We start from the raw sequence: 21,140 nt of genomic DNA on the forward strand, positions 1-21,140 counted from the left end.
GACTGCCAAGAATTGATTCATATAATCCTCACGACAACCCTATGAAGTCGAAACTGTTATCTCCATTCTGCAGATGAGGAAATCGAGGCTTATGTAACACAGTCCATAAGCTGTAGAGGCGGGATTTGAATCCAGGTATATGTTATGCCTGAGCCCTTGCTTTTAATCACCCGGCTATAGACTGCCTTCTGAAAGAGTGTCCACTGAACTCTCATTTACTGAACTTTACTAGAGTTGCTCCAGGTAAAGAAGTCCCACTGGCATGAATACAAACATCAGAAACTCTAGCTTAAAAATATTTTTTTTTTTGTATGCTGCCAACATAGTTAAGCCAGTTTCTTGTGCAATATATGTGTTAGTTCATTAGAGGGAGTTGAGAGGAACAGATTTTCGTCTAAGACACAGCTGGGTAACTCCTCTTTTCACAGGAACTAAACATCTCTGGTGTTTAGGAGCAGCGTAGAAGCAAAAGCTTTACTTCACTGTGTGAGATCTCAAGTCATGAATCAGGATTAGAAGCTACTCCTAATTTGGGGGGAAATGTTTATAAACTGAAAAAACCAATGTTCGTGAAAGCCGAAATAGACTAGCGATGGAATTCCTCTCCTAATGACTCACCATTTGCATGGGAAGGGGGTTTGGAATGGAATACTTTCTAAGGGCTTTGGTAGACAGAACTATTTTAGTGGGTACTGTTGTAGATGCTACCACTACACGGCTGCTGGGGGAAACTTAAGCAAAAAGAGCAAAATTGGGTGATGCTCATTGGGAAAGTCTTCCTTGAAGAGGTGACTTGAGATGGATATTGAAGAAAGCAAACAAAAATTGAGGAAATAAGTGAGAAATCAGGGTAAGGGTAATGGTATATGTGAAGACTTAGAGCTGTGTGTTTGAGATTAGTTTGGCATATTTGACTGGATTGTAGAATAAGAAGGGATTAAACAACAAACATTTATCAAGCACCTACTGTATATCAAGCATTGCACTAAATTTTGAGAATGCAAAGGAGAACCCAACGTGGTTCCAGGCAACCTTTGGGGCCCTCCTATCTAGTGGGAGGGACCAAGGCACACATAAGCCCTCATGGTCTGGTGGGTGCTGTGGTAGAGGAACATACCTGGGGAAGTTGGGGAAGGCTTCATGGGTGAAGGAGGCTTGAGGGGCATCTTGAATGAAGGCAGATTTCATCATGAGGAACAGGGGAGGGAGGGGAAGAACATTCCAGGCAGAAGGAGCAGTATCTGTGTGACAGGGCCTAGTGCATGTTCCAGAGGGCAGGACAGTCGTGGCTGGGCGCACCACAGGCAGCAGCAGAAGGGGAGTGGATGAGTGTTTGGGGTCAGCTATTCAGAGCCCTGTTGGCCAAGATGAGGGTTTTGTTCTGTGAGCAACAAGGAGCCACTGGAGCTTTTTATTAAGGCAGGCTCGATACAGACCAGGAAGACGGTCCTTACCGCACCAGAGTGGGGAAGCATTAGAGGGAAGAGAGGCCAGCTGCGGGCAGACCAATTGGGAGACCATCTCCAGGGTGCAGGCAAGAAGCAGAACAGGCTCTGAACCACGACTGGCAGTGAGAGGCAAGAGGAGGGGAGACTCGGGGCATATGTCAATGGGTAGAAACCTCAGGGCTGGCTGTCATGGGGGTCAAGGAGAGGGAAAAGGTGGCAAGGACCCTGAGGTTCCAGCTTGGGTCCGTGGTGATACTGTCAACTGAGGCAGGGAACACAGGACTGTTAGTAGAGAGGGGAAGTGAGGGGAGACAGGTGACAAGGTCTGTTTGGACTTGTTGGGTTTGGGGTACTGGACAGTGGACATGTCCAGCAAGAGACTGGGAATCGTGGCTTTGAGCCCAGGCCAGACATGGGGGCTGGAAAGCCACCACGGTCAAGGGGTATTGGTTGACTTCATGGCACTGGATGGGGTTTCTCTTCTCCCATTTTATTCCTCCAGGGCAAGGGTTGGGGACAGAGTCAGGTGAGCCAAAGTATTTGAGGACGGAGGTGGTGGGGGACACCAGCCCAGAGTGAGAAGACACCCGTCTTTAGAGCTTCCCAGAAACATCCCCTTCCCCTCATGCTCATGGTCCTTGTTCCAGGGCCGCACTCAGGCCAGTGACATGAGGAAGGGAGGGAGGGAGGAAGGAAGGAAAGGGAGGACAGAGGGAGGGAAGAAGGAAGGAGCTCTGTGCACAAAAATTGTGCCCGTGCAGGAGCCATGAAGCAAGGACAGGACAGTCACTTCAGCTCTGGAGTTCTTTAGTGTAGGAGTGTCTTCTAACAAAACCTAATAAATTAACAGCTGTGGATTTGGGGCAGCAAGTACAAAGACCGCAAGTCTACAGTGACCCCTGGAACACTCAGTGCCAGCGACTGCGTCTCCACTGCTGCAGAGCTGGGAGCACATTCATGACAGCATTTTTCAAGCTCCTGTCTGTGCAAACTACAGCCGGTCTCCTAGGAGTCCTAACACTTTAATTAGACCTAGCAGGTCCCGGAACAAAATCCCACAGTCCCATAAATCTACAGCAACAAGTTAGGCATGAGAGCTTTAGTCACATTCTGGATGCAAGCGGCACTTATCCAGGATAGTAGGAAATTGCTTATATCCACAATCAAAGGTGTTACCTCAACTAAGATTTGTCATAGAGAGTCATCATTATGAGTTGGAGACATAGAAACTAAGAAAATCTACACACACACACACCCCACCTAGGCCATTTTAATATCTTCTGTATTTTGCTATTTTTTCCTTGGACTGAGAGTGAGTTACTGGGACTGGATTACCTAGGGTTTAGCACAGGATACAGCTACCCCAAAGCCTCTTCCTCACCTCTTTTTTTGTCCCTTTAAGTGACTTACTTGGCACCCTCTTCTTATATGCCATCTGAAAACAACCCAGAAATTCCAGTAATGCTCAGAAAATCTGCCCTGGCAGCAGTAACTGTTTGACCTCCAGGGACCCAGTTATTCTCCAAGTTCCCACAGACACAAACCTAGGTTGTTTCTTCAGCAATGCTGCCCTTGAGGCATTTCTGTCTTACTTTGGGTCATGAATAACTAGGCATCAAGTGTGAGGAATGGGAGGAAACCCAAGAGCAGCTACTAAAATTTTGCTCTCAGGACCAAGAGTGCTAAAAGTTGGCCTTTCTTGCTGCTGAAGATAACTGTCAGAAAGTGAGCTACGTCTTCTCTGAGGTTCCCAGAAACTTGCAAGGAACCTCCAGGAAACTCAAGCTTAGCCTTAGCCCTTGATGTTTAACACTGACATGTGAACCTTGACCTAATTTTGTTTTCAGAACACTAACCAAAATGGCTTTGGTCTCCCAGTGATTTCTGTTAAGTCCTTGGAATCCCAAAGCCAATTGCTTAGAACTTCTCCAGGGAAATAGGAAGATCCTAGGTAACTCCAAGTCTCAAGAACCTCTTGGCCTTTTATGATATAGTCAGCCAGTCTCCCTGACCCATAGGATTTATTTCTGTTTTCTCTTCTGAATTCATGAAGTGAGTGGTTATGAGTAGGTACAGTCTCAGCTAATCCCCCGGTCGGGCAAATCTGATCCATTGGATCACATAAATCTGAGGGGTCTCTCTTCCAGTGCCTGCTAAAATGACTTTCAATGCCCTTAGTTTCCAGGGTCTAGGAAATGAGCCACAATTACTAGGACCGGAGAAATCCTAAAATCTTCTCTTACGGGCTCTTGGTTCCTCTCGTTCACACAGGCAGTTTTTCAAGAGGCCCTTGCATGCTGAGTCAGAAGGGGAGGACTCTCTCAGCTAGGGAGCACAGCACCAGTTTTGGGCCAGGTCAGAACCAAGGTAAGATCCCGAAGCCCAGCGGAGTGATTCCTACTACAGCTATCATAAGGACACCCAGGAGAGGGACGCTAGAGTCAGGGGCTCTCCCTGAGAGAGATGAGTTACTTGCCCACTGATACTCGAGTAAATTTCTCCTTTTTGCCCTTTATGCCTTTATGGCAATGGCCAGCCGTAGCCCCTATGTTGCTTTCAAAGCTAATTTTGAGTGTCAGTTTGACACTGGAACAAACGGCAAACAAGCCAGTTAGTTTCTGGTTATACTAGAGCCACCTGCCACTATATCTGAATGGCCTGGGGTCTCGGGAGTGCCAGTGTCCCAGACAGGTCTGGTGATGGATACCCTTGAAACTCCCTAGGAGATCTTATAGGGTTACTCTGGATCCTTTCATCCTGTCCCCATAACTAGTCCAGGAGCCAGCATTTATGAGAACAGGTGTTTCTTATCTAAAGGATCTTCAGAGCTTACATCCAGGGCTGAGAGCCAGCTGAGGTCAACTTGATGCCCAACCTGGGAGTCCCTGAGGCTAGAATAAAAGAAACAGTTCCAGTTGTGGCCATTGTTAGACTAAGTGGTGAACAAACTAGCCCAAGGAAACAAGTGGTGTTATCTTACAAATAAAAGGATTTATGCTTGAGGTCCCAGCCTCTGGAGTCAAATAGACTTGAGTTTGAGTTCACGCTCTGCCACTTTCTAGCTTTGTAACTCATGGCAAGCCACTCAACCTCTCTGAGCCTTAGTTTCCTCATGAATAAAATGGAGACTACTGATGAACTTCCTTCACAGGGTTAATGTGGGTATTAAATGAGTCCTTGCATATTAAGCCTTTAACACAGAACTTGACTGTAACAAGACTGAACTAAGGCATATTGTTGTTATCACAGATCTCATTAACCTGCTCACGGGATATAGTGGAAAAAGAAAAGGCCAGGGGCCAACTACTAAACAGGCCAAACCGCTGGACCGTCATGCCTCATCCGGCCAGCCTTGAGAACGTGGATTTCCAGATACTGTTAGTGATGGAGTCCTTGTTTTCTCTTATGGTCTATGTGATCTGAGTTGCGGGCGCCTCCAGAACTACGGAATATGTAGAACACTCATTTATGTGCTTTACTGCCACCCTGCTATCACTGAACGTTGTCAGTTGTGTCCAAGGGCCTTTCCCCCAAACCAGGCTCTAGCTCATGTGACCTGAGGTGTGGGTGGCTACCTTTAGGGCTGATAAGATATAAGGTAGTGTAAACACTGTTTTCCAAGGAAGTGTAAAAGGACAGAATAGGTAGGTAGCACAAGCCAAGAGTGATTCAGTGACATTTACTGACCAGGCCTGGCTTGCCAATAAGGAATTTCTTCAGAAGTAAAATAGGCAGCCTTAAAAATACAGATTTCTTGGCTTATCCTCAAAGACTGCTTCAACGAGTCTGGAGTAGAATTCAGGATTGAATAAACTCCCAGGAGGAGTCTGATGCACAGCCATGGTTGAGAACAGTTGAATTATATAAATGCTTGTCTGGAAAAAAAATTCTCACATTTCAGTGAGCATTGGATTTGCTTAGTGGGGTGGGATTTGTTAAAAGACAGATTTCTGGACCTATCCACTAGATCTTCTGATCTGGTAGTTCCAAGGTAGCCTCAGAAATCTGAATTTTTAATCAGTACCCTCAGGTAACTCGGTTTAGGGGAAATAATTGCGCCCTTTGTGAGCATTCCTGGCTAGTACAACCCAAATATTTTCCAGAGATTTTCTCATTCTTGAGATAATAAAAAAAAAGATGGTAAAGAAAAATATTTTATTTTAGATTATTATATTATTGAAGATTGCATTAGCTATCTATTGCATCAAAGCAAATTACCCCAAAATCAGCAGCTTAAAACAACATTTATTGTCTCACAGTGTCTGTGGGTGAGCAATTTGAGCATGTTGCAGTTGGTTGCCTCTGTCTCAGGGTCTCTCAGAAGGCTGCAATTAAGGTGCAGTGTATGGTCTGTGGTCTTATCTGAAGGCTCCCCTCAGGGAAGGATCTGCTTCCAAACTCACTTCTGTGGTAGCTAGAAAGATCCAGTCCTCTCTGGCTGTTGGTCAGAGACATCGGTTCCTTGCCATGTGGGCCTCTCCATAGGGCAGCTTACACCTCATAAAATGGCAATTGACTTCCTTCAGAATGAGCAAGGGAGAGAGAAAGAGAAAGAGAAAGCAAGACAGAAGTCATAACTCAGTCTTAGAAGTGAAGTCCCGGCCAGACACGGTGGCTCACGCCTGCAATTCCAGAACTTTGGGAGGCCAAGGCGGGTGGGTCACCTGAGGTCAGGAGTTCAAGACCAGCCTGACTAACATAGTGAAACCCCTGTCTGTACTAAAAATACAGAAAATTAGCCAGGTGTGGTGACGGGTGCCTGTAATCCTAGCTACTCGGGAGGGTGAGGCAGGAGAATCGCTTGAACCCAGGAGGCAGAGGTTGCAGTGAGCCAAGATTGTGCCATTGCACTCCAGCCTGAGCAACAAGAGCAAAACTCTATCTCAAAAGAAAGTGAAGTCCCATTACTTTTGCCATATTCTGTTAGTTAGGAGCAAGTAACTATATTCAGCCCACACTCAAGGGGTTGGCATTACACAGGGCCTAAATACCAGGAGGTGGGAATCACTGGGGGCAATCTCAGAGGCTTCCTACCACAATGCTAACATTTATAAAGTACATTTTAATGCAATTTTTAGTATTATTTAAGATATAGGAAAAATTGACCTTATTTGAGTGATGCACACTGTTTAAAGTATGGAAAACAAAGATAGTTTTTGACAACTATAGTTACACATAATATTACGGTATGTTTTATTTGGAGACTGACAGTTATATATTATGGCATCAAAACTAGACAAAAACTGCTTTCATGTCATGATGTTTGAAATTCTTGCATTTTGTATTATAAAAATAAATTCACATATTTACGTAATTTTAGTATTTTGTCTCTAAATGAAGACATTAGAAGAAAATATTATTTTTCCAGACTTGCTTCACCAGTAACATGGCAAATATGTTCTTTTTCCCCCAAGAAATGTAGAGCCAAATTAGATATAATTGCTACTATACCTTTGGTTTTGCCATTGATGTTTAAAGTAAGAGAGATAGCTTAATGTACTGTACAATTTTTTAAATCAGATTGTTATCACTTAGGAATCTGATGAAGAGCCGTTTCAGACAATAGATTGGTTTGCTAGGGCTTCCATAGCAAAGTGCCACAGACTGAGTGGCATAAACAACAGAGATTTACCTTCTCACATTTCTGGAGACTAGGTGCCAAGATCAGGAGTTGGCAGGACTGGTTTCTTCTGAGGCCTCTCTCCTTGGCTTGGAGGTGGTTGTCTTCTCCCTGTGTCTTCATGGTCTTCTCTCAGGGTGTGTCTGTGTTCAAATTTCCTTCCTCCTCTTATAAAGACACCAGTCATGACGGATTAGGGACCACCCTAATGACCTCATTTTAACTTAATTACCTCTTAAAAGATCTTATCTCTAAACACAGACAAGTACTTCAAGTTCGGACTTCAACATATGCATTTGTTGGGGGGTGAGCAACACAATTCAGCTCATACAAAAACAAATTTTCAGAATCCCTATCATTCTAATTATCCTTGTTCACTTGCATTTCAACAGCAGTCTTGTGTCTCTTGTCTTTAGCCAACAATCCACTGTGGGCATAAATGAAAGAATACATGACTCTAAATTTTAAAAAAGTATAACTGTATGATTATCAAACCACCAGGCTAGCCTGCAATGAGTAACTAAGTGATAAAACAAGCTGAGTAACAGGAGTTTAAAACTTGTGGTCCCGGATCCACTAACTGCCAGATGGTCAACTCTTGAGCACTGTGAACCTCACTCTGAAATAGGAGAGGAAGATTAACAGTAAAGCAGAATAAGGCACCAGATCCAGCAAGTGCATAGCTCTTCAAGGAACCCCAAAGCCTCCCAATTTAAATTGATACGAAAGTCTCCACCTACTTCCTCATTCTTCTGTAATTAAACTTGTTTTGCTTCAAACATTAACATTAGAGAAAAAAATTAATTATTCAATTTTATTTCTGCTTCATTTAATTATTGGTTTTGCTATAACCATTTTCTGCTATTTTCTTTGGCCAAGATTCAGTATTTCATCAACATTAAAGGTTAGAGAAACTCTTGCGGGTTGGACTTGGAACCTAGTCAACATTTACACTATTGATCCTTGGGGAAATGGAATCTGAGTTCAAAAAATTGACTTCACATTTTTTTTTGAGACAGAGTCTTGCTGTGTCACCCTGGCTGGAGTGCAGTGGCATGATCTCGGTTTACTACAACCTCCACCTCCTGGGTTCAAGCAATTCCCCTGCTTCAGCTGCCCAAGTAGCTGGGATTACAGGCACGTGCCACCATGCCTGGCTCATGTTTTGTATTGTTATTAGAGACAGGGTTTCACTGTGTTTGCCAGGCTGGTCTTGAACTCCTAACCTCAGGTGATCCACCCACCTCAGTCTCTCAAAGTGCTGGAATTACAGGCGTGAGCCACTCCTGCCTGGCCACAGACACATTTTTAGAACCAACTCTATTTGTAAGCTTGGAATCTCAATTTAAAAAAGAATAGGAAGACAATAAAACACATTTAACACTAAAATTCTACTAAGCTTGGCAGATTCTTTCTTCAGGGGCTCCAAAAGCCCTTCAGGGCCTTGCTCTGTAATAAGCAGAAATTAAAGTAGTGCAGACTTTTCTCGAAGTGGGTAACCCCTCTGCCTGAAATGGGCTGAACTTGGTCCAGAATTTCACAACCATTTCAGTAACTGTACTTTTCCCCAACCAAGAGAGAGACAATCAAGTTCATTTGTCAATGCTCACTTGAGTTCACTGAGAGCATGTTTCTGGCTTTGGGAGAAGATACAAAGCATTCAGTCAAGACATAGTTTCTGCTCAATACAACAACTTTTATAAGTAGGGTTAGATTTTACAAGCAAGGTTTATACCTTTGTGTCATCTAGCTTTTTTGCAGTTGTATTCTGGGAAACCTAGGATCTATTTCTTTGTTGATTTTTCTTTTCTAAAATTGTTTATCATCATTATGATCCATATCAGGCATAGTAAAGTCACATTTTGGTAGTTTTGGGAAACTCATATTCCAAATGGAAAAACCAGCTCCCCAGCTCATTAGCTGAAGGATTTCTCAGATGATCCCCACTGCTAGAACGTTTTCTCTGTGCTCCATTAACTTGCCAGTGCATTCTGTGCTCTGCACTGGATGGGTACAGGGTACTATTTACTGGGTACAATACGTTATTATATTCGATTGCCAAAAATGCAGAGATAGAAAAAGATTGTGATAATTAAGGTCTTAGGCGATGTGGGAGGTATAGTGAGTATGGTGTAGGCTGCATTGTTCAACAAAGAGAAAGCAAAATCGGGCATGTTAGGGAGCATATTTCAGAGCAGAGCCAAGAAAGGCAACTCCCTTCCTAGGAGCTCTGAAACCATGGTAACTTTGGTTATTTAGTAATATTTTCTGAAATACACTATTTAATGATGATGTATATTCAATGGTTCTGTGGACGTGGTGTCTCAGGAAACTTGAAATCGACTCCTAACCCTGTAAGATAAAGCAGAAGTGCTTTGAGAGAGGTGGAGGGAGAAGGAATGACAATATGTATAGTAAAAGATACAAAGAAGGAAAATATAGAGAAAATCATGAAGTGACATGAGGCATGACAACAAAGAATTTAATCATTCTTTTTGATTAAATAAACATTTAATAGAACTTTTATGTTAGAAACTACTTAAGCCACTGGAATCGGAAATGGCCTTTCCTTTTTCCCCTGACCGGATGTTGCATGGTTATCCAAATTAGAAGGTTTTGTGATTGTCTTTTAATTGAAAATGTAGCTGTCTTGATCTCTTTTAAATCTTTCTCAAGCATCCAGTTACAAAGAGACAATCTAAGTAACTTAGATTTAAAGTAAAATATGAAAATAATTTGCTGAATAATTAACACAACTTCAAATGACTTTTCCCAGAAGTTTCTCAGTGCAGGCTATAAAAGGCTATTTTCTGCATCAGAGTTATCTATGTGAACTACCAGTGCCAATCCGTAGTCAGAGTTTTCCAGCTCTTGTGTGGTCTCTATAGATGTGGCCTGGTACTCTCCCAGGTTGTAACTACTAGTGCCTTATTCGTCCTTTATTAAGTCATCTTGTATTTTCATCCCAGTCTAAGTAGAGAATCCAAGTCTAAAATAGGAACTATTTTCTTGTAAAAGTTTGACCTGAAATTGACCCAGGAAATGCGTGTGCACATGTGCGTACTTTCAGCAGCCAGAGTTTTAAAGGATAAACACAGCTAAAATAGTAACATCTTTGAGTCAAGGTTTAAAAAACAAACATCATAGCTGCAGTTTAAAGAATTACCTCTCCCAGTTTAGAGCTTAAATATTGGGCTGTATTTTCAAAATGTATCCAGAAACTTGGAGAAAGTTCATGTATTTTACCACTAGTGGGCGCCAGAGACAAGGTGAGAAACCATAGTTGAATTTTTTTTTTTTTATTATATTTTAGGTTTTGGGGTACATGTGAAGAACATGCAAGATTGTTGCATAGGTACACACGTGGTAGTGTGATTTGCTGCCTTCCTCCCCTTCACCTATATCTGGCATTTCTCCCCATGCTATCTCTCCCCAACTCCCCACCCGCTGCTGTCCCTCCTGTTTCCCCCCAACAGACCCCAGTGTGTGATGCTCCCCTCCCTGTGTCCGTGTGTTCTCATTGTTCAACACCCACCTATGAGTGAGAACATGTGGTGTTTGATTTTCTGTTCTTTTCATCATCTTCAGAATGATGGTTGCCAGGTTCATCCATGTCCCTACAGAGGACATGAACTCATCGTTTTTGATGGCTGCATAATATTCCATGGTGCATATGTGCCACATTTTCCCTGTCCTGTCTATCACTGATGGGCATTTAGGTTGGTTCCAGGTCTTTGCTATTGTAAACTGTGCTGCAATGAACATTCGTGTGCATGTGTCCTTATAGTAGAATAATTTATAATCCTTTGGATATATACCCAGTAATGGGATTGCTGGGTCAAATGGAATTTCTATTTCTAGCTCCTTGAGGAATCGTCACACTGTCTTCCACGATGGTTGAAATAATTTACACTCCCACCAACAGTGTAAAAGTGTTCCTATTTCTCCACATCCTCTCCAGCATCTGTTGTCTCCAGATTTTTTAATGATCGCCATTCTAACTGGTGTGAGATGGTATCTCAATGTAGTTTTGATTTGCATTTCTCTAATGACCAGTGATGATGAGCATTTTTTCATATGCTTGTTGGCCTCATGTATGTCTTCTTTTGTAAAGTATCTGTTCATGTCCTTCGCCCACTTTTGAATGGGCTTGTTTGTTTTTTTCTTGTAAATCTTTTTTAGCTCGTTGTAAATTCTGGATATCAGCCCTTTGTCAGATGGGTAGGCTGCAAAAATTTTTTCCCATTCTGTTGGTTGCCGATTCACTCTAATGACTGTTTCTGTTGCCGTGCAGAAGCTGCGGAGTTTGATCAGGTCCCATTTGTCTATTTTGGCTTTTGTTGTCAATGCTTTTGGTGTTTTGGTCATGAAGTCCTTGCCTACGCCTATGTCCTGAATGGTTTTGCCTAGATTTTCTTCTATGGTTTTTATGGTGTTAGGTCTTATGTTTAAGTCTTTAATCCATCTGGAGTTAATTTTAGTGTAAGGTGTCAGGAAGGGGTCCAGTTTCTGCTTTCTGCACATGGCTAGCCAGTTTTCCCAACACCATTTATTAAACAGGGAATCCTTTCCCCATTGCTTGTTTTTGTCAGGTTTGTCAAAGATCGGATGGTTGTAGATATGTCGTGTTGCCTCCGAGGCCTCTGTTCTGTTCCATTAGTCTATATCTCTGTTTTGGTACCAGTACCATGCTGTTTTGATTACTATAGCCTTGTAGTATAGTTTGAAGTCAGGTAGTGTGATGCCTCCCGCTTTGTTCTTTTTGCTTAGAATTGACTTGGCTATGCGGGCTCTCTTTTGGTTCCATATGAAGTTTAAGGTGGTTTTTTCCAGTTCTGTGAAGAAGGTCATTGGTAGCTTGATGGGGATAGTGTTGAATCTGTAAATTACTTTGGGGAGTATGGCCATTTTCACGATATTGATTCTTCCTAACCATGAACATGTAATGTTTCTCCATTTGTTTGTGTCCTCTCTTATTTCGTTGAGCAGTGGTTTGTAGTTCTCCTTGAAGAGGTCCTTTACGTTCCTTGTTAGTTGTATTCCTAGGTATTTTATTCTCTTTGTAGCAATTGTGAATGGCAGTTCGTTCTTGATTTGGCTCTCTTTAAGTCTGTTATTGGTGTATAGGAATGCTTGTGATTTTTGCACATTGATTTTGTATACTGAGACTTTACTGAAGTTGCTTATCAGTTTCAGGAGATTTTGGGCTGAGATGATGGGGTCTTCTAAATGCACACTCATGTCATCTGCAAATAGAGACAATTTGACTTCCTCCTTTCCTAACTGAATACCCTTTATTTCTTTTTCTTGCCTGATTGCTCTGGCTAGAACTTCCAGTACTATATTGAATAGGAGTGGTGAGAGAGGGCATCCTTGTCTAGTGCCGGATTTCAAAGCGATTGCTTCCAGTTTTTGCCCATTCAGTATGATATTGGCTGTTGGTTTGTCATAAATAGCTTTTATTATTTTGAGATATGTTCCGTCAATACCTAGTTTATTAAGGGTTTTTAGCATAAAGGGCTGTTGAATTTTGTCAAAGGCCTTTTCTGCATCGATTGAGATAATCATGTGGTTTTTGTCTTTGATTCTGTTTATGTGGTGAATTACGTTTGTAGACTTGTGTATGTTGAACCAGCCTTGCATCCCTGGGATGAATCCTACTTGATCATGGTGGATAAGCTTTTTGATGTGCTGTTGCACTCGGCTTGCCAGTATTTTATTGAAGATTTTTGCATCTATGTTCATCATGGATATTGGCCTGAAGTTTTCTTTTCTTGTTGAGTCTCTGCCAGGTTTTGGCATCAGGATGATGTTGGTCTCATAAAATGATTTGGGAAGGACTCCCTCTTTTTGGATTATTTGGAATAGTTTCAGGAGGAATGGTACCAGCTCCTCTTTGTATGTCTGGTAGAATTCGGCTGTGAACCCATCTGGAACTGGGCTTTTTTTGGATGGTAGGCTCTTAATTGCTGCCTCGACTTCAGCTCTTGTTATTGGTCTATTCAGGGTTTCGGCTTCTTCCTGGTTTAGGCTTGGGAGGGGGCAAGTGTCCAGGAATTTATCCATTTCTTCCAGGTTTTCTAGTTTATGCGCATAGAGTTGTTTGTAGTAATCTCTGATGATGGTTTGAATTTCTGTGGAATCTATGGTTATATCCCCTTTATCATTTTTTATTGCATTTATTTGATTACTCTCTCTTTTCTTTTTTATTAATCTGGCTAGTGGTCTATTTTGTTGATCTTTTCGAAAAACCAGCTCCTGGATTTATTGATTTTTTGAAGGGTTTTTTGTGTCTCTATCTCCTTCAGTTCTGCTCTGATCTTAGTTATTTCTTGTCTTCTGCTAGGTTTTGAGTTTTTTTGAACTTGCTCCTCTAGCTCTTTCAATTTTGATGATAGGGTGTCAATTTTAGATCTCTCCTTGCTTCTCTAGTGGGCACTTATTGCTATATATTTTCCTCTAGAGACTGCTTTAAATGTGTCCCAGAGATTCTGGTATGTGGTGTCTTCATTCTCGTTGGTTTCGAAGAACATCTTTATTTCTGCCTTCATTTCATTGTTTATCCAGTCAACATTCAAGAGCCAGTTGTTCAGTTTCCATGATGCTGTGCGGTTCTGAGTTAGTTTCTGAATTCTGAGTTCTAACTTGATTGCATTGTGGTCTGACAGACTGTTTGTTATGATTTCCGTTCTTTTGCATTTGCTGAGGAGTGATTTACTTCCAATTATGTGGTCAATTTTAGAGTAGGTGTGATGTGGTGCTGAGAAGAATGTATATTCTGTGGATTTGGGGTGGAGAGTTCTGTAAATGTCTATTAGGTTTACTTGTTCCAGGTCTGAGTTCAAGTCCTGGATATCCTTGTTAATTTTCTGTCTGGTTGCTATGTCTAATATTGACAATGGGGTGTTAAAGTCTCACACTATTATTGTGTGGGAGTCTAAGTCTCTTTGTAAGTCATTAAGAACTTGCCTTATGTATCTGGGTGCTCCTGTATTGGGTGTGTATATATTTAGGATCGTTAGCTCTTCTTGTTGCATTGATCCTTTTACCATTATGTAATGTCCTTCTTTGTCTCTTTTGATCTTTGTTGCTTTAAAGTCTATTTTATCAGAGACGAGAATTGCAACTCCTGCTTTTTTTTGCTCTCCATTTGCTTGGTAAATCTTCCTCCATCCCTTTATTTTGAGTCTTTGTGTATCCTTGCATGTGAGATGGGTTTCCTGGATACAGCAGACCGATGGGTTTTGGCTTTTTATCCAATTTGCCAGTCTGTGTCTTTTGATTGGTGCATTTAGTCCATTTACATTTAAGGTTAATATTGTTATGTGTGAATTTGATCCTGCCATTATGATGCTAGCTGACTGTTTTGCCTGTCAGTTGATGCAGATTCTTCATTGTGTTGATGCTCTTTACTATTTGGTATGTTTTTGGAGTGGCTGGTACTGATTGTTCCTTTCTGTGTGTAGTGCCTCTTTCAGGAGCTCTTGTAAGGCAGGTCTGGTGGTGATGAAATCTCTGAGTACTTGCTCGTTCACAAAGGATTTTATTGTTCCTTCACTTATGAAGCTTAGTTTGGCTGGATATGAAATTCTGGATTGAAAGTTCTTTTCTTTAAGGATGTTGAATATTGGCCCCCACTCTCTTCTGGCCTGCAGGGTTTCTGCTGAGAGATCTGCTGTGAGTCTGATGGGCTTCCCTTTGTGGATAACCCAACCTTTCTCTGTGGCTGCCCTTAGCATTTTCTCCTTCATTTCATCCCTGGTAAATCTGACGATTATATGCCTTGGGGTTGCTCTTCTTGAGGAATATCTTTGTGGTGTTCTCTGTATTTTCTGTACTTGAATATTGGCCTGCCTTGCTAGGTTGGGGAAGTTTTCCTGGATAATATCCTGAAGAGTATTTTTCAGCTTGGATTCATTCTCTTCGTCACATTCAGGTACACCTATCAAATGTAGATTAGGTCTTTTCACATAGTCCCATATTTCTTGTTGACTTTTTCATTCCTTTTTACCCTTTTTTCTCTAATCTTGCCTTCTCGTTTTATTTCATTGAGTTGATCTTCAACCTCTGATATCCTTTCTTCTGCTTGGTCAATTCGGCTGTTGAAACTTGTGTATGCTTCGCAAAGTTCTTGTGTTGTGTTTTTCAGCTCCATCAATTCATTTATATTCCTCTCTAAGTTGTCCATTCTTGTTAGCATTTCGTCAAATCTTTTTTCAGTGTTCTTCATTTCTTTGCATTGGGTTAGAACATGTTCTTTTAGCTCACAGAAGTTTCTTATTACCCACCTTCTGAAGTCTGATTCTGTCATTTCATTACACTCATTCTCCATCCAGTCTTGTTCCCTTGCTGGTGAGGAGTTGTGATCCCTTGTAGGAGGAGAGGTGTTCTGGTTTTGGGTGTTTTCATCCTTTTTGCGCTGATTTCTTCCCATCTTTGTGGATTTATCCACCTGTGGTCTTTGTAGTTGCTGACTTTCAGATTGGGTCTCTGAGTGGACGTCTAGTTTGCTGATGATGAAGTTATTTCTGTTTCTTAGTTTTCCTTCTAACAGTCTGGCTCCTCTGCTGTAAGACTGCTGAGGTTCACTCCAGGCCCCACTTGCCTGGGGTCACCTGCAGCAGCTGCAGAACAGTAAGGGTTGCTACCAGTTTCTTCTGCTGCTATCTTTGTCCCAGAAGAATGCCCGCCATATGTCAGTCTGATCTCTCCTTTATGAGGTGACTCTTTGGATATACGGGAGTCAGGGAGCTGCTTGAGGAGACAGTCTGTCCTTTATAGGAGCTCACGTGCTGAGCTGTGAGCTCCATTGTTCATTCAGAGCTGCTGGACAGGTACGTTTAAGTCTGCTGCCACTGAACTCACACACCCCTTTTTTTTCCCCAGGTGCTCTGTCCTGGGGAGTTAGGGCTTTATTTAGGAATTTCTGTTATGCTGCTGCCTTTTTTTCAGGGCTGCCCTGCCCAGCAAGGAGGCAGCCTAGTCACTGTCTGCCTGCAGAGGCTTTGCTGAGCTGCTGTGGGCTTCGCCCAGCTGCTGTGTGAACTTCCCTGCAGTCCTGTTTGTATGGGTGTAGTTAGAACTGCCTCAACAATGGTAGCCCACCTCTGTAATGGTGGACTCTCTCTGTAATGGTGAGTTGCCTTGGCAACGGCGGGCTTCCTCAGCAAAGGTGGACTACCTCCGTAGTGGTGGAGTACCTCAGTAATGGCGGACGCCCCTCCCCCACAGAGCTAGACCATCCCAGGTTCAGCTGTGCTTGCTGTGAAGCTCTCAACCCAGAGCGTTTCCAATTCCTGTTTTTTTTTTTTTTTTTTTTTTGTGCGGGTGGGACCAGCTGAGCCTGATCACCTGGCTCCCTGCCTCAGAGGCTTTTTTTTTCTTTTAGTTGAATGGTAGACTCTCTTGCCTGCTGAAAAGGCACCGGGATCTGTGTGCTTTCCTGTGCGGTGACCCACTGAGCTGGCTGAAACAGCGGCACTGAGATTCGTGGCGCTTTTTTTTTTTTGCCCGGGGATCTCCTGGCCTGGCTCCCTGTTTCAGTCCCCTTTTTAAATCAGATGAATGGGTGACTGTGGCTTCCCGGACCTCCATTCGCCAGATCCAGACCAGTGTGTTTTGTACGGAGAACCACTGTGCCGGGGCGCCGGCAAAACAGCCGTGTGGGCCAAAACAGCCACACGGGCCAAAACAGCCGCACTGGCGACCTGTGGGGCTCCTCCGCCTGGTATTCTCCTGGTCTGTGGGCAATGAAAATCCATCTGGAAATGCGGCGTCCACTCACCCTCTGCACTTTCACTGGGAGCTGCAATCCTGAGCTGCTCCTAACTGGCCATCTTGGATCTTCCCTCACCATAGTTGAATTTTTAAAGATAGCTTTCCTTTTACCAGGTTGAAGAAATGAAAAGTATTAATTTTGATAATTTGGGTTGCCTCCAATTTTTGTGCTTTTCTGGTTTGGATGATATATCTAAGGCTTAATTGAGTAACCTCTTTTTTTGCAATTTAAACATTTATTTTAGATTTTGAGAGTATATATTTGTTACATGGGTTTATGGTATGATAATAAGGTTTGGGGTATGAATGATCTTGTCACCCAGGTAATGAGCATAGTACCCAACAGGCAGTTTTTCAGCTCCTGCCCCCCATCCTCTCTCTCTTCCTCCTCTAGTAGATCCCAGTGTCTAATGTTGCCATCTTTATATCCATGTGTACCCAATGTTTAGCTCCCATTTATAAGTGAAACATGGCAGTATTTGGTTTTATGTTCCTGCCTTAATTTGCTAAGGATAATGGCCTCTAGTTGCATCCATGTTGCTGCAAAGGACATGGTTTAATTCTTTTTTATGGCTGTATAATATTCCATGGCGTATACATACCACATTTTCTTTATCCAATGACTGGGTACCTTTTAATTGCCATACCTCAAATAGAAAGGATTGGTTTCATTTCCTAGAGAGATAAGAGGAATAAGGAAAACTGCTTATCAATTTTCTGGTGCTTACTATGCACCAAGCACTGTGAGAAATGACTATCATGCCATATCTCATTTTATCTCAAGAATTTTAGAGAATGGATGCTATTACTATCTCCATTTACCAGATGAGAACACTGAGACATAGAAGTTAAGTAACTTGCTTAAGGTGACAGGAAGTGGTAGAATTGAGACTCAAACCCAGGACCATCTGACACCACAGTCTAGACTTCTAATGGAAACCACACCACCTATATGCTCTGTTTATTCTATACATTTTTGACTCAGTTGGAGAATAAGAAATGTTATCCAAATTGTGTGTGACTAGGCCTTTAATCAAAATCAAACTATCTCAATGCATGGTTCTAGTTTGCAATTAAATGGAAGGAAAGAAAAAACCCAAATAAATAAATAAAGCAGAATTTTAAATTTTTGGATGTGGGAAATTTTGGGGAAAAACAACTCCCCAGGTACACTTCTAGATGTGGAGAAGACCATAAGACATCCTTAAGCTGTTTGTTCAGATTTCATTTCCTTAACCTCAGAGTTCAAAGTTTTGGTTGCTCAGCTATCACGGAAAGCCAGTGTCTTCAGCCTTGCAAATAGAAGTTTCAGCACCTTTGCAAAGCTGGAGAAAACTCCATCTAGTCTGAGACATCAAGGTTTCATGTGCTTTACAAAAGAAAACCAGGTCATGTTGTGTTATAGTCCATTTCACTTCTGGGCTAAATGTTAGAAGGACAAAGGCACAAATGTCTTTCTTGACTTAGAAGAATAAAGGAAGTGATAGTAAAGCTCTCAATTTTTGTGTGTGAATAGAAGATAGGAGGTAGCGCTAATGATCTAAAATGCCTGAAAGCATTTTACATGATTTCCAAAACTAGAGCTGGTTGACATTCCTGATTAAATAAACATAGCTTTCTATAGCTAATATCATAACTATTTTCCACTTTAGACTTTTTTAGTACATACTGTATAACAGGGAGTTTAAATAGTGACATTTGACTGGGCATGGTGGCTCCTACCTGTAATCCCAGCACTTTGGGAGGCCAAGGCAGGAGGTTTGCTTGAGCCCAGGAGCTCAAGACCAGCCTGGGCAACATGGTGAGATCCTATTTCTACAAAAGGTTAAAAAACAACAACAAAAAAAGCTAGGCATGGTGTTGTGCCCTATATTCTCAGCTACTCAGGAGACTGATGTGGGAGGATCACTTGAGCCCAGGAGATAGAGAGGCTGCAGTGAGCATGTTCACGCCACTGCACTCCACCCTGGGCAACAGAATAAGATTCTATCTAAATAAATAAATGACATTTATATGCTTCAAATAGTGTGCTAAGAGCTTTATTTGAATTATATTATTTAAACTCCACAAAACACTATTCAGCAGTTACTACTCTTACTAACGTAATAAATGCATATAGCTGAACAGATAGTACGCCAAAGTCCTATGTTGAAAAAAAAAAAAAACAACAACAACTACCTCCACCCTCCCAATCCCTGTGTCCCACTTCTAAGAGGCAACCATTCTCATGTCTCTTGGTTGGTTTATGGTTTTGCTCTGGTATGCAACCCTAAATTCTGGAATTGTAGCTTATGTTGCCATTTGCTGATATGTAAATTTTAAGTGGTTTTTTAAAAATTCACTTCCTGTATGGGATATGATGATTTAGCTTCTTTCTAACCCTATCCCTCCCTTACATACACACAGTTCTCTAGTTTTTCTTAGAATTGATGATTTCCTTTTTCACTATCTTAGTTTTGTGTGCCTGTTAGTACTAACCCAACCCCAGACTTTCTAAAAGTACTCTAAAATGCTTCTCAATATGGTCAACATGCCAGGTAATTTGTTGGTTCCATATTTTTCCTGAATTTATCTTTACAGACCCTACCATCTACCTATCTCTAACCCTCAGCACAGCTGTCTTCCTGGGCTTCCCTTTCACCTCCATTCTGGGAATTTTCTTTATCAATTTCTTGTGTTGAACCTTCTGCTTCCTGAACCCCATATCTTCCTTTGGCTACTCCCTTGTCTTGGTAGAGCACATGTTCCAGTGGCTTCCTGAGAAACAGTGAGAGGTAAATTTTTGGAGACCTTATCCCCAGCATTCTGAAATTTCACAATAATGTGTCTCTATGTGTCATATAGTCGTTGTACTTCATTGTACTAGATACTTAGTTGGCCCTTTAGTCTGTAAACTCATTTCCTTCAGTTTGGAGAGAAATCTTCTTTTATCATGTCTTTAATTATTTCTTCCCCTCTATTTTTCTGTTCTCTCTCTGGGCATTCCTAACAAATATTGGTTCTCTAATTCTCCTATTTTTTTTTCTTTTCCCCATCTGTTTGCACTTTTGTTTTACATTCTTAGAGATTAATTTAAAATATATCCAGAGATACATAATAAATAAACTTCTAATTTTAAAAAATTTCTATTCAAATAGTTTGAGTTTTTAGAAGCTCATTTTTTTTCTTTTCTTTTGTTTTCTTTTTTCTTTCCTTTTTTTTTTTGGTGTGACCACCCTAAAAGGCAGACAGGTTTTATTGGGCCACAGCCAGGAAATCAGCAGCTGGACTTGGCCATGAGCTCCAGCTTGTTCTTCTTCTTGATGGCATAGGAGTTGGATGAGCCCTTGGCAGTGTTGATGAGCTTATTGGCCAGCCACTCAGTGATGGTCTTGATATTCTAGAAGGCAGCCTCACTGGCACCTGTGTACAGCAGCCAGATGGCTTGATTTACATGGCACAGTGGGGACATGTCCATAGCCTGCCGTCTCATAGTCTTAGCTTGCTTGATGTATGTGGAATCTTCCCAGGGCTACTGTTAATTATGGCATTCACCAGAACCTGCAGAGGGTTGTTGCCTGTGAGCAGGTGGATGATCTTGAAGGCATGCTTGACAATGCAGTCGTGAGCTTCTTGCTGTTATGGCCACGCATCATCATTGAGTTGGTGAAGTGCTCCATGATGAGGCATGGCACTTTATGGACATGCTTGGTGGCATAAAGCCCTGTGCTGTGAGGCAGGTACTTGGTATACTTCTCCTTCACTGTAATGTAATCCTGAAAGGAAATATCATTGACCTGTGCATCAGTGCTCCACATCCCAAAGAACTTGATGTCAGGGGTTTCTGCCACCACTGGTGCTGCTGTCTCCCACTTGATCATCTTGAGGGCACAACCTGAGCATCTCTGTCTCTTAGTGTGGACCATGCACCACCCTGACACAGACAGAAACAAGAACTCATTCTTATTCTTACAATGTTTATTTTCATTTCTAACATCCATGTTTCATGGACATGATGTATCTATGTATCTCTCTGAAAATGTTAATTATAGGGATTTTTATGGCTTCTTCTCCTCTCTACATTATTTCTATTTCTTCCAAGTTCCTTTTCTCAATGTTTGTTTCATATTCTTTTATTCTGTTAAAGACTTTTCTCCAGTGCTTGACTATCCTTAACTATTCATTTGTATTTAGGAGTGTGGAAACTGAAAATCTTCATGTGGGGAGATGCAGGGGGCAATTATTGACTGATTAGTCTTATGTCCTTAGGTGAACCTGGCCATTTCATTGGTAGACCCTACAATTATTAGTATCTG

At 41.9% G+C, this 21,140-nt stretch overlaps 1 pseudogene; it reads right to left on the bottom strand.

Annotated features, from left to right (window-relative positions):
• Nucleotides 1-20,101: 20,101 nt before the first annotated feature.
• LOC105716914 (small ribosomal subunit protein uS7-like) lies at nucleotides 20,102-20,705 on the bottom strand (annotated as a pseudogene).
• Nucleotides 20,706-21,140: the final 435 nt, after the last annotated feature.

The sequence above is a fragment of the Aotus nancymaae genome, unplaced genomic scaffold, assembly GCF_030222135.1.
Source record: "Aotus nancymaae isolate 86718 unplaced genomic scaffold, 86718_ANA_hifiasm-v0.15.2.pri h1tg000004l, whole genome shotgun sequence".
Classification (NCBI taxonomy): domain Eukaryota; kingdom Metazoa; phylum Chordata; class Mammalia; order Primates; family Aotidae; genus Aotus; species Aotus nancymaae.